Source organism: Physella acuta, unplaced genomic scaffold (assembly GCF_028476545.2).
Source record: "Physella acuta isolate Inbredline_101_S28 unplaced genomic scaffold, ASM2847654v3 ptg000516l, whole genome shotgun sequence".
Taxonomy (NCBI): Eukaryota; Metazoa; Mollusca; class Gastropoda; family Physidae; genus Physella; species Physella acuta.
The window spans coordinates 834,750-852,356 of NW_026732035.1; the positions used below are offsets into that span (position 1 = coordinate 834,750).

General features: G+C 40.2%; 2 long non-coding RNA genes across 2 annotated transcripts; both read left to right on the top strand.

Annotated features, from left to right (window-relative positions):
* The first annotated feature begins 9,494 nt into the window (after window positions 1-9,494).
* LOC131944938 (uncharacterized) lies at window positions 9,495-12,460 on the top strand. Its single transcript, XR_009387097.1, has 2 exons — window positions 9,495-9,674; window positions 11,450-12,460. It is a non-coding gene; the product is annotated as an uncharacterized LOC131944938 (long non-coding RNA).
* Window positions 12,461-15,534: 3,074 nt separating this feature from the next.
* Window positions 15,535-17,170, top strand: LOC131944953 (uncharacterized). Its single transcript, XR_009387102.1, has 2 exons — window positions 15,535-15,742; window positions 16,713-17,170. It is a non-coding gene; the product is annotated as an uncharacterized LOC131944953 (long non-coding RNA).
* Window positions 17,171-17,607: the final 437 nt, after the last annotated feature.

Consider the following 17,607-nt stretch of genomic DNA (forward strand, 5'->3'; position numbering starts at 1 on the left):
CTTTTATCCTTGACCGGGTACAGGACTTAAATAGGTCTTGCACTACCTAGAGATGTCTTACACTCTGAAAAATATCTTTTAGTGAGCGAAAGTATCATGAAAATATAAATGTTTTTTTCATTAAATGATCAGCACCATGATCGCCGCTTTAGTAACTCTTCATGCAACAACAACAAGGTCACAACTTAAATTGCAGTGGCGGATTATTATTTTTTAGTGGCATGGTTTCAGCCTGGGCCAAAATATTTTAGGTGCCTCCAAATAAGTGTTGTTGGTTGTAATCGATGCAACATCCAATCTCGAAATACCATACATTCTTCTAGTTCCATAGAGAACATAAAAGTAATTAGGGCGTCCTAATTCTATGGGGAGCATAAGGGCGTTCTAATTCTATGGGGAGCATAAGGGCGTTCTAATTCTATGGGGAGCATAAGGACGAGACCACAGTTCACAAAAAACCTAGTTTGTTGATGTTCTTTTTCTCTTCCCCTCAAGCACTGTCATTCCAGCATCTCCCCCCCCCCCCCCGTATCTCCCCCTGATCTGTTCCATGTCATTTTGAATCTGCACCCCCCCCCCCACCATTCCTTAAAATATACACATACTCATCACCCCCCCCCCCCTCCCCCCAAGGGACGATATTTGCCGACAGGTAAGGGGCTCAACTTCTGACCCGAAAATCTCTAGTTAGAATCCCGGGCTTGTGTCTGTATGACGTCTGAGTTCATCCAGCTCTGATGGGTACCTGGCTCACATTAGGGAAAGTTAAGGGGGCTAGGTATAGTTCTGACCAATCTCTTCATGTGCCAATTTCACAAAAAACAGGTTATCTCTATTTTGTATGCCCCATTGACCGCTAGGCTCGATTGGGTAACTTTATTTACTTAGCCACCCACACTTTACCTCCAATATTTTTCTTAACTGTCGTCTTTCGATTTCTCGCGGGCGTGCTATCGAAGCGTTAATCCCAGGTAAAGTTAATCCCAGGTAAAGTTAAGCAACCAGCCTCTCACTAATCTAATCATCCACAGTAAACAACCTCTCGCAAGGTTCATCACCCCCCCCCCCCACCTTCCCCCCTCGATCTCCTCCCTCCCCCCCCCTCCCCCCAGGTTGTACTTCTGACATCAGCAACAAGAAACTGTATTTTGTTAGCTCATCTAATCTCCGAATCCGATGCACTATCCCTACAAGAATAGCTCAGGAAACTCCACGTCAACCTTTCCACGTTAAGCTCACAAAAATAGGTCAAAAAATAAGCTCACATCGTATTATTAGATTGATCGATCGATCTCCTTGTCTCAGCTCTACGCCGCTGCTGCTGGGAGCTCAACACTTTGATACGTCATTTTACTAGAGCAAGAAAATAATTCAAGCCTCGGAACAAAGTATTGACATTTAAGTTCAAGAAAGTATTTCAGTTAAGTAGAAAAAGATGTAACTTAATTAAAGAAATAGTTAATTAAAATAGCTATACGACCGAGTTAACAAACGAAAACAGATGGAAATACTCAAGTCAAAACCATAACATTGTCAACCATTGTATTCAAAGCCTACACACAAATTGTCCTCCACATATTGGAGGAACTATTGGAACACATGATATTCAATTATAGCTTTGTTTTTCTGGGGTTCTGCCTATCGTAATGTCATTAATTTTATCACCTGTTTTAACATGATTTGCAATGCAATGTTTTTAATTTCAAAACATAATTTCGTATTTAAATAATGCTTAAGGGGGGGGGGGGGGGGGGGGGGGGAGGGGCAAATAAAGTAATAAAGTGATTTAGGCTATGCCCAGACACGTTTTACTTTCTCTTCAGTTTCGAGTCCTGATCGAGATCCGAACTCGAGACCTTCGGGTTAACAGTCGAGCGCTCTATCACCTGACCACACCGCATCACTCGTTGTGATTTGTCACCACATCCGCTCGACATATGTTCAGTTCACGTACGCCATTTGTGTACAGGGACCATTGTGTACAGGGACCACTGTGTACAGGGACCATTGTGTACAGGGACCATTGTGTACAGGGACCACTGTGTACAGGGACCATTGTGTACAGGGACCATTGTGTACAGGGACCACTGTGTACAGGGACCGTTGTGTACAGGGACCATTGTGTAAAGGGACCATTGTGTACAGGGACCATTGTGTACAGGGGCCATTGTGTACAGGGACCGTTGTGTACAGGGACCGTTGTGTACAGGGACCATTGTGTAAAGGGACCATTTGTGTACAGGGACCATTGTGTACAGGGACCACTGTGTACAGGGACCATTGTGTACAGGGACCATTGTGTACAGGGACCACTGTGTACAGGGACCATTGTGTACAGGGACCATTGTGTACAGGGACCACTGTGTACAGGGACCGTTGTGTACAGGGACCATTGTGTAAAGGGACCATTGTGTACAGGGACCATTGTGTACAGGGACCATTACAGGGACCGTTGTGTACAGGGACCATTGTGTACAGGGACCATTGTGTACAGGGACCATTGTGTACAGGGACCATTACAGGGACCGTTGTGTACAGGGACCATTGTGTACAGGGACCATTGTGTACAGGGACCGTTGTGTACAGGGACCGTTGTGTACAGGGACCGTTGTGTACAGGGACCATTGTGTAAAGGGACCATTGTGTACAGGGACCATTACAGGGACCGTTGTGTACAGGGACCATTGTGTACAGGGACCATTGTGTACAGGGACCGTTGTGTACAGGGACCATTGTGTACAGGGACCATTGTGTAAAGGGACCATTGTGTACAGGGACCGTTGTGTACAGGGACCATTGTGTACAGGGACCATTGTGTAAAGGGACCATTGTGTACAGGGACCATTACAGGGACCATTGTGTACAGGGACCATTGTGTACAGGGACCATTGTGTACAGGGACCATTGTGTACAGGGACCGTTGTGTACAGGGACCATTGTGTACAGGGACCATTGTGTAAAGGGACCATTGTGTACAGGGACCATTACAGGGACCATTGTGTACAGGGACCATTGTGTACAGGGACCATTGTGTACAGGGACCGTTGTGTACAGGGACCATTGTGTACAGGGACCATTGTGTACAGGGACCATTGTGTAAAGGGACCATTGTGTACAGGGACCATTACAGGGACCGTTGTGTACAGGGACCATTGTGTACAGGGACCATTGTGTACAGGGACCGTTGTGTACAGGGACCATTGTGTACAGGGACCATTGTGTAAAGGGACCATTGTGTACAGGGACCATTACAGGGACCATTGTGTACAGGGACCATTGTGTACAGGGACCATTGTGTACAGGGACCGTTGTGTACAGGGACCATTGTGTACAGGGACCATTGTGTACAGGGACCATTGTGTACAGGGTCCATTGTGTACAGGGACCGTTGTGTACAGGGACCATTGTGTAAAGGGACCATTGTGTACAGGGACCATTACAGGGACCATTGTGTACAGGGACCATTGTGTACAGGGACCATTGTGTACAGGGACCGTTGTGTACAGGGACCATTGTGTAAAGGGACCATTGTGTACAGGGACCATTACAGGGACCATTGTGTACAGGGACCATTGTGTACAGGGACCGTTGTGTACAGGGACCGTTGTGTACAGGGACCATTACAGGGACCATTGTGTACAGGGACCATTGTGTACAGGGACCATTGTGTACATGGACCATTACAGGGACCGTTGTGTACAGGGACCATTGTGTACAGGGACCATTGTGTACAGGGACCATTACAGGGACCATTGTGTACAGGGATCATTGTGTACAGGGACCGTTCTGTACATGGACCGTTGTGTACAGGGACCAATGTGTACAGGGACCGTTGTGTACAGGGACCATTGTATGCAGGGACCATTGTGTACAGGGACCATTGTGTACAGGGACCATTGTGTACAGGGACCATTGTGTATAGGGACCATTGTGTACAGGGACCATTGTGTACAGGGACCATTACAGGGACCGTTGTGTACAGGGACCATTGTGTACAGGGACCGTTGTGTACAGGGACCATTACAGGGACAATTGTGTACAGGGACCATTGTGTACAGGGACCGTTGTGTACAGGGACCGTTGTGTACAGGGACCATCGTGTACAGGGATCATAGTGTACAGGGACCTGACAATAAAGACAACTCAAATGACCGTCACAGCTTATCTCACAGCTAACCTTCTTTGTCAACTTTTTTCCCCTGGTCATTGTTCGTTATCTAAAAAACTAGTTTAATTATGCCTGGCAAAAATAGAATGTAACAATGAGACAGAGTTAAGTTAGGACACCTTGTGTGGTGTGAGCTTCTATCATCCGTAGGGTCAGCCGTCTACATCTGTCCGAAGTCTTCTGTCTACAGCTCTAAAGAATCATCAGTCTAAGGCGTTGCTAGGGACGCCATTTTACGTCGTCTCATGTAAATCCCTTTTCCTGTATTTTTTAATGTTGGAAGGACATTGCCCATTAAGACAGAATTTGTAGGACATTGCCCGTTAAGACAGAGTTGGTAGGACATTGGCCGTTAAGACAGAGTTGGTAGGACATTGCAAGACAGAGTTGGTAGGACATTGGCCGTTAAGACAGAGTTGGTAGGACATTGGCCGTTAAGACAGAGTTGGTAGGACATTGGCCGTTAAGACAGAGTTGGTAGGACATTGGCCGTTAAGACAGAGTTGGTAGGACATTGGCCGTTAAGACAGAGTTGGTAGGACATTGCAAGACAGAGTTGGTAGGACATTGGCCGTTAAGACAGAGTTGGTAGGACATTGGCCGTTAAGACAGAGTTGGTAGGACATTGGCCGTTAAGACAGAGTTGGTAGGACATTGGCCGTTAAGACAGAGTTGGTAGGACATTAGCCGTTAAGACAGAGTTGGTAGGACATTGGCCATTAAGACAATTGTTAGGACATTGGCCGATTTTATGGCCAAGTATTCTGAAAAGTCCCAGAAAAACTAAGATGAAAAAAAAACAAGAATGTATTTGGAGCAGTAATGCTTGGATTTAACATTAGTTTTTTTTTTCTGTTAACGCGAGCTTGTGTTTCGATATTACTGCTGTTCAATTTTTAAAATTCAGCGTCGCAATATAATGTTATCAATAGAAATATGTGCTAAGAAAAAACTGAATGATTTATGAAACAAATTCTTTCCTGAAAGTCCTAATGGACGAGGTCATCAAAACAATTTACTCACAGTTCAAAACACGTGATGCATATTGGAAGACAAATTTTAATGTCTAATCTATCCGTAATGATTTTTTTATCATCTACAAAACTAAGCAAGTTAAGTTGCAGGATAAGAACAAAGCCTCTTCAACAGAAAAGAATTTTTCTTTATTTTAGAAGCCTGGTTTAATTTTTTTGACCGCTATTTCCAAACGTGACTAGACTTTGTTTATGTGATGTTAAGTTTCAGATAAGTTGGTCGAGTTTACCAATGTCTGTTCTTTGTGTATCAAAGCGCTGGTCAGTGTGTTATCTTCGTTACCCCATGTGACCCTGGTGACCCAGGTGACCCAGGTGACACGTCCAGTGATGTCAGCACACGACACAGAACATGAACAAATTGTTCAACATCATCCAGCACCAACGTTACACAAAAACTACGATTGTAGACAGGTGTGCTGGTGAAGTGTGCAAGAAACATGAACGGGAAACCAAATGTTGACATGAGCGACGCTTTTGGCTTAATGATAACAGGACAGTCAGTAATAGACGATAAAAGGGACGCAATCCTGTCGCAATATCAGTCCGTGGATAGAGCAGCTGAAATACAGCAAAATTTTGTTGATTGTTTGATTGGTCAACCTGCTACAGTTGATTGGGTGAGTTTTTATACCGTAAGATGATTCGAACCTGAAAAGTTGTAGTACAATCAATTTTTTAACCAACAATATACACGTATGAACAACAGTCAAGTGTGGATACAGAGTTTAGTATAAACATCACGGCTGTTTAGACACGATTTATTCTGTTCCACATGAATAATAGCCAACAGTCTAATATATTATTTATTATATTTTTAAAACAATATTTATGACCGAAAGAACATATCATTTAGCGGGAGATGCAAATCAAAACCATCCTACTTTAAGCACTAACTCTAACCTTACCTGTAAAACCACCCCTACCCAAAAAACCTAACTCTAACCCTACCCGTAGATGTTCACCATCTAACAATTCTACTACACGTGTTTCAGTACCAGCTATTGTACGAGCTACCAAACTTTCACAAATTTATCTTTCACAAAACGACTACCATTTCCAAAATCTGGTTTTGTGATTTTAGTTTGTTAAAAAAACCCGACGCTCTCAAATAAATGTCCTTAGAATGTTTCCAATCCTCTTTATACAATGCTTAAGTTTTTAAAATCGGTGTCAAAATAAACGTTTTTGTTAATTTTTGTAACACCCCCCCCCCCTTTCTTGAATAGAGCAGCCATTGTATACAAATAATTTATCGTGACATCCCGTAACCACACACAGACATACACACACATACACACACAGAGACACACACATAATAGACATATACACATACACAGACACACAGAGATACACACATACACAGACACACACAGACACACACAGACACACATATACACAGACACACACACAGACATACACACAGACACACACACAGACATACACACAGACACACACACAGACACACACACAGACACAGACACAGACACATGCACACAGACTCACACACACACAGACACACACACAGACACACACACAGACACACACAGACACACATATACACAGACACACACAGACACACACAGACACACATATACACAGACACACACACAGACATACACACAGACACACACAGACATACACACAGACACACACAGACATACACACAGACACACACACAGACACACACACAGACACAGACACAGACACATGCACACAGACTCACACACACAGAGATACACACACATATAGAAACACAGAAACTTAGTAACACATACACACAGACACACAGAGACACAGACACACTATTTGACATTTGACGTGCCTCGCCATAAAACAATGTGTTTGTGTCAACAAACAACGCAACAAAATTAACATCAAATGAAACATTGAAAGCTTTAATTTAATTGCTGCACTTTACCGTCTGTTTTCAATGTGTTCAAACTACTTGTTGACATTCAATTCAATTAAATTTAAAATAAACAGATCTGACATAATTTTAAACACTTCGTCGAGAAAGTTCGATGCAATTAACTTGTCACATTTTCAAATGCAGCTTTAAGGTGTTAATCACCAAAGTACGAAGCTTCAACCTCTGACGACCTTTGATATGGAAGTTCAGAGAGGACAATTTGCATTTTAACTCGAGTTCGCTTTTAATATTTTTATTTGGCGATATGATCTGTTGGTGCTACTAATCAAGATGTCTTTATGTGATTTTAGACGTAATCTCAAGACTAATTTTGCAATTCTTATTTTGTCCGTCATCGTTTAGATAGGAAATAATTTATAATTACATTTTCTTAAATGCAGTACATAATAATTAAGCAAATTTAATTAAGCACGAATGTTTTGTTAAAAGAAGACTGAAGTGGATTCACAAGCATCGTTTTTGTTGCTTACTTTTTAATTCACCCTTACAGTATTTAGTATTGTCCTATCGGTCTAGGAATGTTTTTTTTTTTTTCTTTAATTCGAAATTTTACTTTATAATAACTAGCATTGCTTGCCTATTAAACTACCAATACTTTATATATTTATATGTACAACCCCTGGTTCCGCGAGAACTTGAGACCCACTGACTTAGTGTTATTTAGGTGAGAAGTTTATTTATCTGTTAGAGTCCTAGGGGTGGGGGGGGGGGGGGAGTGTCCTGTCAGTTGTTTTGGACGTCCGTGTGTTATTTCTGGACAGGAATTATGGGATATGCCGGTTGTTGTTTTCTAAACCGTAAGTCACGAGCTAAAATTTTTGTTGACGTCACCGCCATCTTCTCATGTCTAGCGAGCTCGTTACTCAACTAATGCGTGCCCTGTAAGGTTTTTATGCTAATTATAGGAATGATGATTTTTTGGGCTGATTGGTGGGAATTACAGAAACCACCTCAGGTTTGGGGTTAGGTTTGTGTTGAAGATCATTCTATTATAAATTGGCAACTGCTAGCAAACAAAAAACAGTAATGTGTTCATTATGTTATAGGCCTAGCTTGTCTGCATTTCGTTAATTTTCTGTGTGTGTTTGTATGTGTGTGTGTGTGATATCTGTCAGAAAGATGTAGATCTACAATTTTTTGCTCTGTTATAATGTGAATTTGTTAACTGTTTTTATAAATGTGAGTTTGTTCATTGTCTTTACAAATGTGAAATCGTTTCCATTTTGATTCTTTTTTTTTATCTAATCCGTTCAAGGCCTAGCAGATAAGGGGAAGTAAAAGTTAGATAATAAGGTTGATAAAGGGCGATAACATGTGTCGTAACTCGTTGGTTTGAGGTCGTGGGGTCAATCTAATAGGTCAGGGGTCAGAGCTGGGGAGGGGGTGTCGTGGTGTTGAGCACGAGTTGTGTTGGTATTTTGTATTGTCGTGAAACTTATCTGTATAAAAGCCATTGTTTAAAAAATCAACAACAAAGCGAGGTGGTTTCTTTAAAATTGGACCTATATTTTTGGGCTTACATGACAGAAATGTTAATCATTTTGTGCGGAACTACCCTTTTGGTAAACATGCGAACACTTGATCACACCCCTCCCCCCCCCTCCCCCCCCCCCCCCCCCCCCCAACGACCCCCCCCCCCCCCCCTCCCTACTGTTTCAATTACATAACTGCAAATAAGTGTTGAGAAAATAATTAAATTTACAAAGTTGAAAATTAACTTTAAAATTAATTAGGTCTTATGCGGAGTTCGAGCTATTAATTAAGTGGGTCACGTGGTTTTTAAATAGCATCACTCGTTACTACAATACACATCCCAGTTTAACAGACATGATATGCCTTGCCTGCCGACAAACCTGCCACGATGACCTAGCCTGCAGACAAACCTGTATACAGCAAGTTATAAAAGCAGACGCCTTTGAAAAAATGTCGCTCACACTTTGACTGTGCTGTAGACAGTTTTCTTGGAGCCTTTATTCCAAGAATTAAATGTGTGCAAGCAATATGAATGAACTAATGAAATACTAAGTCAACTGTTTCTCAAACTCAGTGCATCATAAATAGTTTAACACTGAAACAAACACACACAAAAATCGTTCATCAGATGTCAACATTTTAATTTAAATCACTTGACCTTTGAAACAAGTCCACAAGTCCACTCCGAAATGACAAAACATCGCGTTTCATTAGTGCCTTCTCTCAAATTAAGGTCGGCGTTACTATTAGCGGCTCTTAAAATTACAAATTAAACCAGTTAACACCATCTGAAGTTTGACTTCATGTTAGAATATTGTAAGAACCTCTGAAATAATTTAATTGCGCACTTCGTCCGCCCTATTTTTTAAATTAATTTCCTCTTTGTCGGACGTGTATAAATTGGTAGGGTGAGTAGAGTGGACGAGACACATGGGATTTGGCTGGGTTGTGTTGTGATCTACACTAATACATAAGGTTCATCATTTGGTGGTTGTCATTTCCTGGTTGTCATTTGCTGGTTGTCGCTGAGATAGTTTCACAGTGCCTACACTTAATATTTACACAGGTAATTTAGTAAGTATTTTAGGCTAATTTATTTTTTGTAATTAAATAATCGTGTTTGGTACTCTAGCGTAGTACATATCTCCATTAAAATACTTTCTAATGAACTTCTGCGGATGTTCAGTCTTGTTTTGAACTAGGATGACACGTACTAATTTATGCAAATCAAAGCAATTATAACAGATGAGCACGCATTACTGTGACGTCACAGTGTTATTTTTACACAGTCGTTTATTTACCAGTGCATAAATCTTTTGTCCAGGTGTTTTTACCTGTGTTGTCGCCAGGTTGGGGAGGTTCTGTGTCTTGAGTTTGTCTTAAGTCATAGCCAGGTAGGTGAGGTTCTGTGTCTTGAGTTTGTCTTAAGTCATAGCCAGGTAGGTGAGGTTCTGTGTCTTGAGTTTGTCTTAAGTCATAGCCAGGTAGGTGAGGTTCTGTGTCTTGAGTTTGTCTTAAGTCATAGCCAGGTAGGTGAGGTTCTGTGTCTTGAGTTTGTCTTAAGTCATAGCCAGGTAGGAAATAGTTTGTGTCTTGAGTTTGTTAGTGTCTTAAGTCAAAGCCAGGTAGGAAATAGTTTGTGTCTTGAGTTTGTTAGTGTCTTAAGTCAAAGCCAGGTAGGAAATAGTTTGTGTCTTGAGTTTGTTAGTGTCTTAAGTCATAGCTAGGTAGGAAATAGTTTGTGTCATGAGTTTGTCTGTGTCTTAAGTCAAAGAACCGGTTACTTCTGTGTGAGTAGATGGATGAAGTGGTTTATATTCTGGATTTTGCGGTTTTTGTTTTCATACCTGTCACAGTTCATTTCATCTTCAGTGGCTATACACCTTCAGCTGCTGTGTGACATTGTTTGGATTGTGACGGTTCAGATAATGTGACAAGCCATAATGTGACGGATCAAATATGTGGTAACCCAGAATGTAACGACTTAGATATGTGACAGTTTACTGTCTTGTAATAACATCTTAGTGAGTAGAGCCGAATGGTACTGGTTAGGGTGGGGGTGGACATGGCCAGGACACACCCAGCCCACCCCTGACCTGACTACACCTAGCCCACCCCTGACCTGGCCACACCCAGCCCACCCCTGATCTGCTGCTATCACTGGTCAACCCAAGTCTATCAAATGTGTACAATGACAGTGTGACATAGGGAACGAGATAAAACGTTAGATGTGGCGGGATTTGGTGCACTTATCTGGGCAGATAAAACTAAGCTTCCGGTTTCGTTTTTATGTCAGTGAAAGTCTTGATAGTACATTATGTTTTTTTTTTGTTTTCTGTTATCTGAGCACAGTGACCCATAAAATACAAACATTGACCGCTGAAATCTGGATGTTGACCCATGTACATTGATCCCATATATATATATATATATATATATATATATATATATATATATATATATATATATATATATATATATATATATATTAAAGCTGTATATTGAACTATTCAACGAAACAACACTGACTAACAGCTAACTATTGACCTCTGAACGAAAAACTTGACAATAGCCAATCATAGTATTACACTGACTGACCACTTAAAGCTATAGGCCAAACTTGGCTCCTAAAATATGAACATTGGACCCTACAATAAGGACATTGTCCTAAAATATCTTGACATCTTTAAGATTAAACTTAGCAAGGCCATGATTATTTTCCTTGAAATATAAGACCTTTTTTTTTGTAAAAATGTATTTAGCCATCCATCCCCTAAAGAAATACCATCAGTATTTAGCCATCCATCCCCTAATGAAAATACCATCTGTGTTTGCTTGCAGGTTCCCGCGTGAGCAGACTATCATGAACACCCCTCTACTCCTGACTCTCGTGGTCCTGTGTCTGGCTGCAGCCGTCTGCTCCCAGGACCCCATGAAGGACAAAGTCCTCTGCATCATCCCCAGTCTGTCCTCCAGACGGTGCCGGAACACGGCCGCATCCAACGCCTCCGGCAACAACGACCCCAAGTCCGCCTGCTCAAAGCTCGAAACCTTCCGGTACTTACTTCCCTTTGTCGGCTGCTCGTCTGACGACTACAAGAAACTTCACGCGGTCGTCTGCGAGCATAAAGATGTACCCTGCGCCCCTGCTGTTTAGTGAACTCTTTTAAGTTTGTTTCGTCACACTTTGTTGGTTGGTTTATATTTTAGAAAAATGTTGTTACATAAAGATGGGTTAACTAAATGTAGTGTTTTCTGTTTTATTATAGTTCGATCAATTATTTTAAATCATGTCTTTTTCATTTAATTATATCTTATCAAAAAGGTCAAACTTAAAAAAAAAAAGATTGTGAAAATGTTTCCGTTAGTTCTACCTACTGAACCACACCGCTTATGTCACGTTTCTCGGTAACTGACCTAATTAGTCAGTAGTCATCCAACACAATTTTACAATCCATTTTTTTTTCTAAATTATTTTTTTATTGTTTTACTCAATAAATTTTTTACTTGTTTAAATAAAATAGTTTTGTTTTAATTGACTGTACGGTGTGTGTGTGTGTGTGTAGGTGTGTGTCTGTGTGTAGGGGGAGGGGTGGAGCGTGAGAGGGATGGGCCAAGAGAGGAGGGGAGTCAATGATTGAAAAGAAATAGAGGATTAAAAACAGTCAGAATGTTTTAGTATATTTTTTCTAAAAAAAAAATGCCAACGCTCTGCCTTGATGAGTTGAAGGTTATTTGAAAAATTTAAAAGTTAAAATGAAAGGAATATTGATCTGCATGAATGTAAAGAGGGAATGTATAATTGATTATGTAATGTATTACACTTTGTATCTATGCAGTAAACATGTTTACTGACCAAATGGTGTTGTGTTCATTTGGTGTTGTGTTCATGTGGTGTTGTGTTCATGTGGTGTTGTGTTCATGTGGTGTTGTGTTCATGTGGTGTTGTGTTCATGTGGTGTTGTGTTCATGTGGTGTTGTGTCCATGTGGTGTTGTGTTCATGTGGTGTTGTGTTCATGTGGTGTTGTGTTCATGTGGTGTTGTGTTCATGTGGTGTTGTGTTGATGTGGCGTTGTGTTCATGTGGCGTTGTGTTCATGTGGTGTTGTGTTGTGTTCGTGTGGTGTTGTGTTCGTGTGGTGTTGTGTTCGTGTGGTGTTGTGTTCATGTGGTGTTGTGTTCATGTGGTGTTGTGTTCATTTGGTGTTGTGTTCATGTGGTGTTGTGTTCATGTGGTGTTGTGTTCATGTGGTGTTGTGTTGTGTTCATGTGGTGTTGTGTTCATGTGGTGTTGTGTTGTGTTCATGTGGTGTTGTGTTCATGTGGTGTTGTGTTCATGTGGTGTTCTGTTCATGTGTTGTTGTGTTCATGTGGCGTTGTGTTCATGTGTTGTTGTGTTCATGTGGTGTTGTGTTCATGTGGTGTTGTGTTGTGTTCGTGTGGTGTTGTGTTCGTGTGGTGTTGTGTTCATGTGGTGTTGTGTTCATGTGGCGTTGTGTTCATGTGGTGTTGTGTTCATGTGGTGTTGTGTTGATGTGGCGTTGTGTTCATGTGGCGTTGTGTTCATGTGGTGTTGTGTTCATGTGGTGTTGTGTTGTGTTCGTGTGGTGTTGTGTTCGTGTGGTGTTGTGTTGTGTTCGTGTGGTGTTGTGTTCGTGTGGTGTTGTGTTCATGTGGTGTTGTGTTCATGTGGTGTTGTGTTCATGTGGTGTTGTGTTCATGTGGTGTTGTGTTCATGTGGTGTTGTGTTCATGTGGTGGTGTGTTCATGTTGTGTTGTGTTGTTTGGTGCAGTGAGTTGTATCCATGCAACAATGATGAGCTCTATTCGTGTCTAAACTAAATATTTGGTGTCGCTTGTTTTGGTGGTACAGAAATAAAACGGATTCACTGTCTACAATCTGTACACCATGTACTATGTCTACAATGTGAACGATAAAGCTAAAGTGTCTTTAAGCCATAAATACTTAGGTTTAAATCTGCGAAGAAATAATACAAATAAAAAAAACCTTTGTAATAATAGATTGTTTTAAATGTACTGAAAATTTAAAAATAATAAAACAAACTTGATTTTTGTTATAAAAGCATTAATCTCTAAAACATATATTACTTTTCTAAGGCTAACATTGCTTTTATTAAAGAAGTCATTTAAATGCTTATTATTGTAATTGTTTAGTTAAATTTATTTTCTACTTTTTAGCATTTGGTTAATAGTAAAATCGAAACCAAACATGATTTAAAATTTGCTTTAAGCCCCGAACGGTAGCTTAAGATCTCTAAAAGACAAATATCTACTTAAGCACACTGAACTAAAGAAAAGCTTATGTAAAAAGTTATTTACTTAAGATAGTCTATAATAAAAAAAATAGAATCCCAACACAAATGTCTGCAACTGCAAATGTAATTCAATCTTTTGATGTAATTAGAATATTTTCACTTTTCTCAAACAGTGGTTGATGCACGTATGATGACCACGTTTTTAGATACAACTTACCTGAGGTCATTACACTTACACGGTAGATACAACATACCTGAGCTCATTACACTTACACGGTAGATACAACATACCTGAGGTCATTACACTTACATGGTAGATACAACTTACCTGAGGTCATTACACTTACAAGGTAGATACAACATACCCGAGGTCATTACACTTACACGTTAGATACAACATACCCGAGGTCATTACACTTACACGTTAGATACAACATACCTGAGGTCATTACACTTACATGGTAGATACAAAATACCTGAGGTCATTACACTTACACGGTAGAGACAACATACCTGTGGTCATTACACTTACATGGTAGATACAACATACCTGAGGTCATTACACTTACAAGGTAGATACAACATACCTGAGGTCATTACACTTACACGGTAGATACAACATACCTGAGCTCATTACACTTACACGGTAGATACAACATACCTGAGGTCATTACACTTACATGGTAGATACAACTTACCTGAGGTCATTACACTTACAAGGTAGATACAACATACCCGAGGCCATTACACTTACACGTTAGATACAACATACCCGAGGTCATTACACTTACACGTTAGATACAACATACCTGAGGTCATTACACTTACATGGTAGATACAAAATACCTGAGGTCATTACACTTACACGGTAGAGACAACATACCTGTGGTCATTACACTTACATGGTAGATACAACATACCTGAGGTCATTACACTTACAAGGTAGATACAACATACCTGAGGTCATTGCACTTACAAGGTAGATACAACATACCCGAGGTCATTACACTTACACGGTAGATACAACGTACCTGAGGTCATTACACTTACACGGTTGATACAACTTACCTGACGTTATTAAACTTACACCGTTGATACAACTTACACACGGACCTTTTATTGGCGACTTTCCTACCAACGACGTAAAGAACACGCAACAGAATCCTGAAGGCTTCATAATGTCCTGTGTTTGCCAGTCTTTCACAATGTACCAATGCACCAAGTCCTAGAGGCTCAAAATGTCCTGTGTTAGCTAATTGTCCTACTGGCTCAAACATGTCCTAACTGTGCTGAAACTGCACAACCTTGAATGTCCTATGTAAGCCAGTAGCCCTACATGCCCATGATGTTCTACAAGCCATTTATTGTCCTTCATTAGCTACATCCCCCATCTCAAAACGTTCTAGTTAAATTAGAATCACGGTTCTGTGTGTGAAGAGCCCTTAACTAGATGTATTACCAATGTTGTTTTTTTAAAATGTGTGTACTAAAAATTAACCTTGTAACATTTTTAATGATTTGAACTGGTGGCCAGTTGTTCCCAGATATCCACCGGTCGATGATTGGTGCAACGGCATCATACCATCCTGGAACATCAGGCCACCTCAGTTACCTACCCTGGCCCACTTTAGGCAAACAGCTGGCTTTTTTCTCATTAGTGTTGATTTAAGCTGGTTGAACATTAACTTTTTTAATCAACAATTTTCTTAAATTAACTTAACTTTTTAATCAACACTTTTCTTAAATTAACTTAACTTTTTAAAAATTGAGATAAAACTTGGTATAAAAACACACATTTCTACAACCTTGTTCTCTAATTATTTCACAAGAAAGACAAGATTCTTCAGCCCTATTCCACGTAAGTTGTTGCCCTTTATTTTACTATCTGTGATAGAAACTTTACAATACTATATATATATATATATATATATATATATATATATATATATATATATATATATATATATATATATATATATATATATATATACTTGTGTTTTTTATGTTTCATTGTTGTTGTTTTTTATTTAAGTAACCTGCATATCGGATAAGTCTGAACGTGTCATGTATTGCTGATTGTTTGATTGTTTGATTGTTCATCAATTTGAAAAAACACCTACATTACTTATAAATATCACGTGTTTTTTTTCTAGATATTACAATTTTAAAAAATGCCAATCTCGAAGATTAACTTCATTATCTTAATTACTGTAATGATTGTAATATTTGATTTGACACATATTTTTTTGACCTTGTCTTTAAATTTTTTTGAACTTTTTTTTGCGATTTAACGGTTTTAGATTGTTACTTGATGGATCTGCTATGTCAAAGCTCAATGATAGAAATGGGGGGGGGGGGGGGGGGGGGAGACAGAGATTTTATTTCGCGGTTTTAACTTTCCAAAATGTTAGGAAAGTTGATTCGAACAAAAATACGCAAATCGGTATTTTTTTAATTTCTTAATTGGTGTAACAAACTTTAAGGTGCATGAGGGGTTTGAACCGTGGAACATTTGGTCAGAGTGGAAGGGGAATGATGTTCTTAGTATGCTGCTTGTCTGCAATGCGAGTCCTCTCATCTGCCCTCAGTGTGTGTCCTATCAATGAAGCGCTCACATACAACAACACATTCAACACGACAAAACCACAACACATACAACGTCACAACACATACAACATCACAACACATACAACATCACATCACATACAACATCACAACACATACAACATCACAACACATACAACATCACAACACATACAACATCACAACACATACAATGAAAACATAACCCTCAATTCTAACTCAACTGTTTGTGATTCTATTTTTAGCCCACCCACCACACACACAATGAAAGTACTCGCCCTTGCCGTCGTCTGCCTACTGGCCTTGACCTCCGCCCAGGACACGCTCAAGAGTGACGTCCTCTGCGTCATAAGCCACCTGTCGTCTGCATCCTGTAGGAACACGGCCACAGCTCAGGCCAACGGTAGCAGCGACCCCACCACCGCCTGCTCCACCCTGGAGACCTTCAAGACCCTCCTCCCCATCGTTGGCTGCACCACGGCTGACTACAACGCTCTGCACAGGGTCGTCTGCGAGCATATCGTTGACCCCTGCGTCCCCGCCCGACGATAAACTCATAACCCCAACCCCTGTCAGCTAAACTCATAACCCCAACCCTTGTCAGCTAAACTCATGACCCCAACCCCTGTCAGATAAATTCATGACCCCAACCCCTGTCAGATAAACTCATTTTTTAACCTGCATTAAACATCTCATAAACTTACTGGCTTTTATTTGACATTCTTTAACGTTACAAATATCAAATTGTGCTGTTTTTCTCTATTATTTATACCTCCATAATCAAATAACTAGCATAGATTAGGCTTATAGTTGTGCTAAGGTTACGATTTAATTGCAATCATCGAACATACATAAAATCATTTTTTATGGTAGATTAAGGTTTGATCTTATCTATTTTGAAGTAGTCACTGAACACAACCATCAACCTAACCATCAACCTAACCATCAACCTAACCATCAACCTAACCATAAACCTAACCCTATCTACAACGCTAGTTAGTTACGGTTAAGTGTGAAATATCGAACTTTGGTTATCGGTTAAACAAAAGAATCGACTACGTGTCGTTGAACCCAAAACAGGTTCAATGTTGACGATATTCTTTTGTTGGGTTAAGTGCACATGTATTAAGTACCACATTA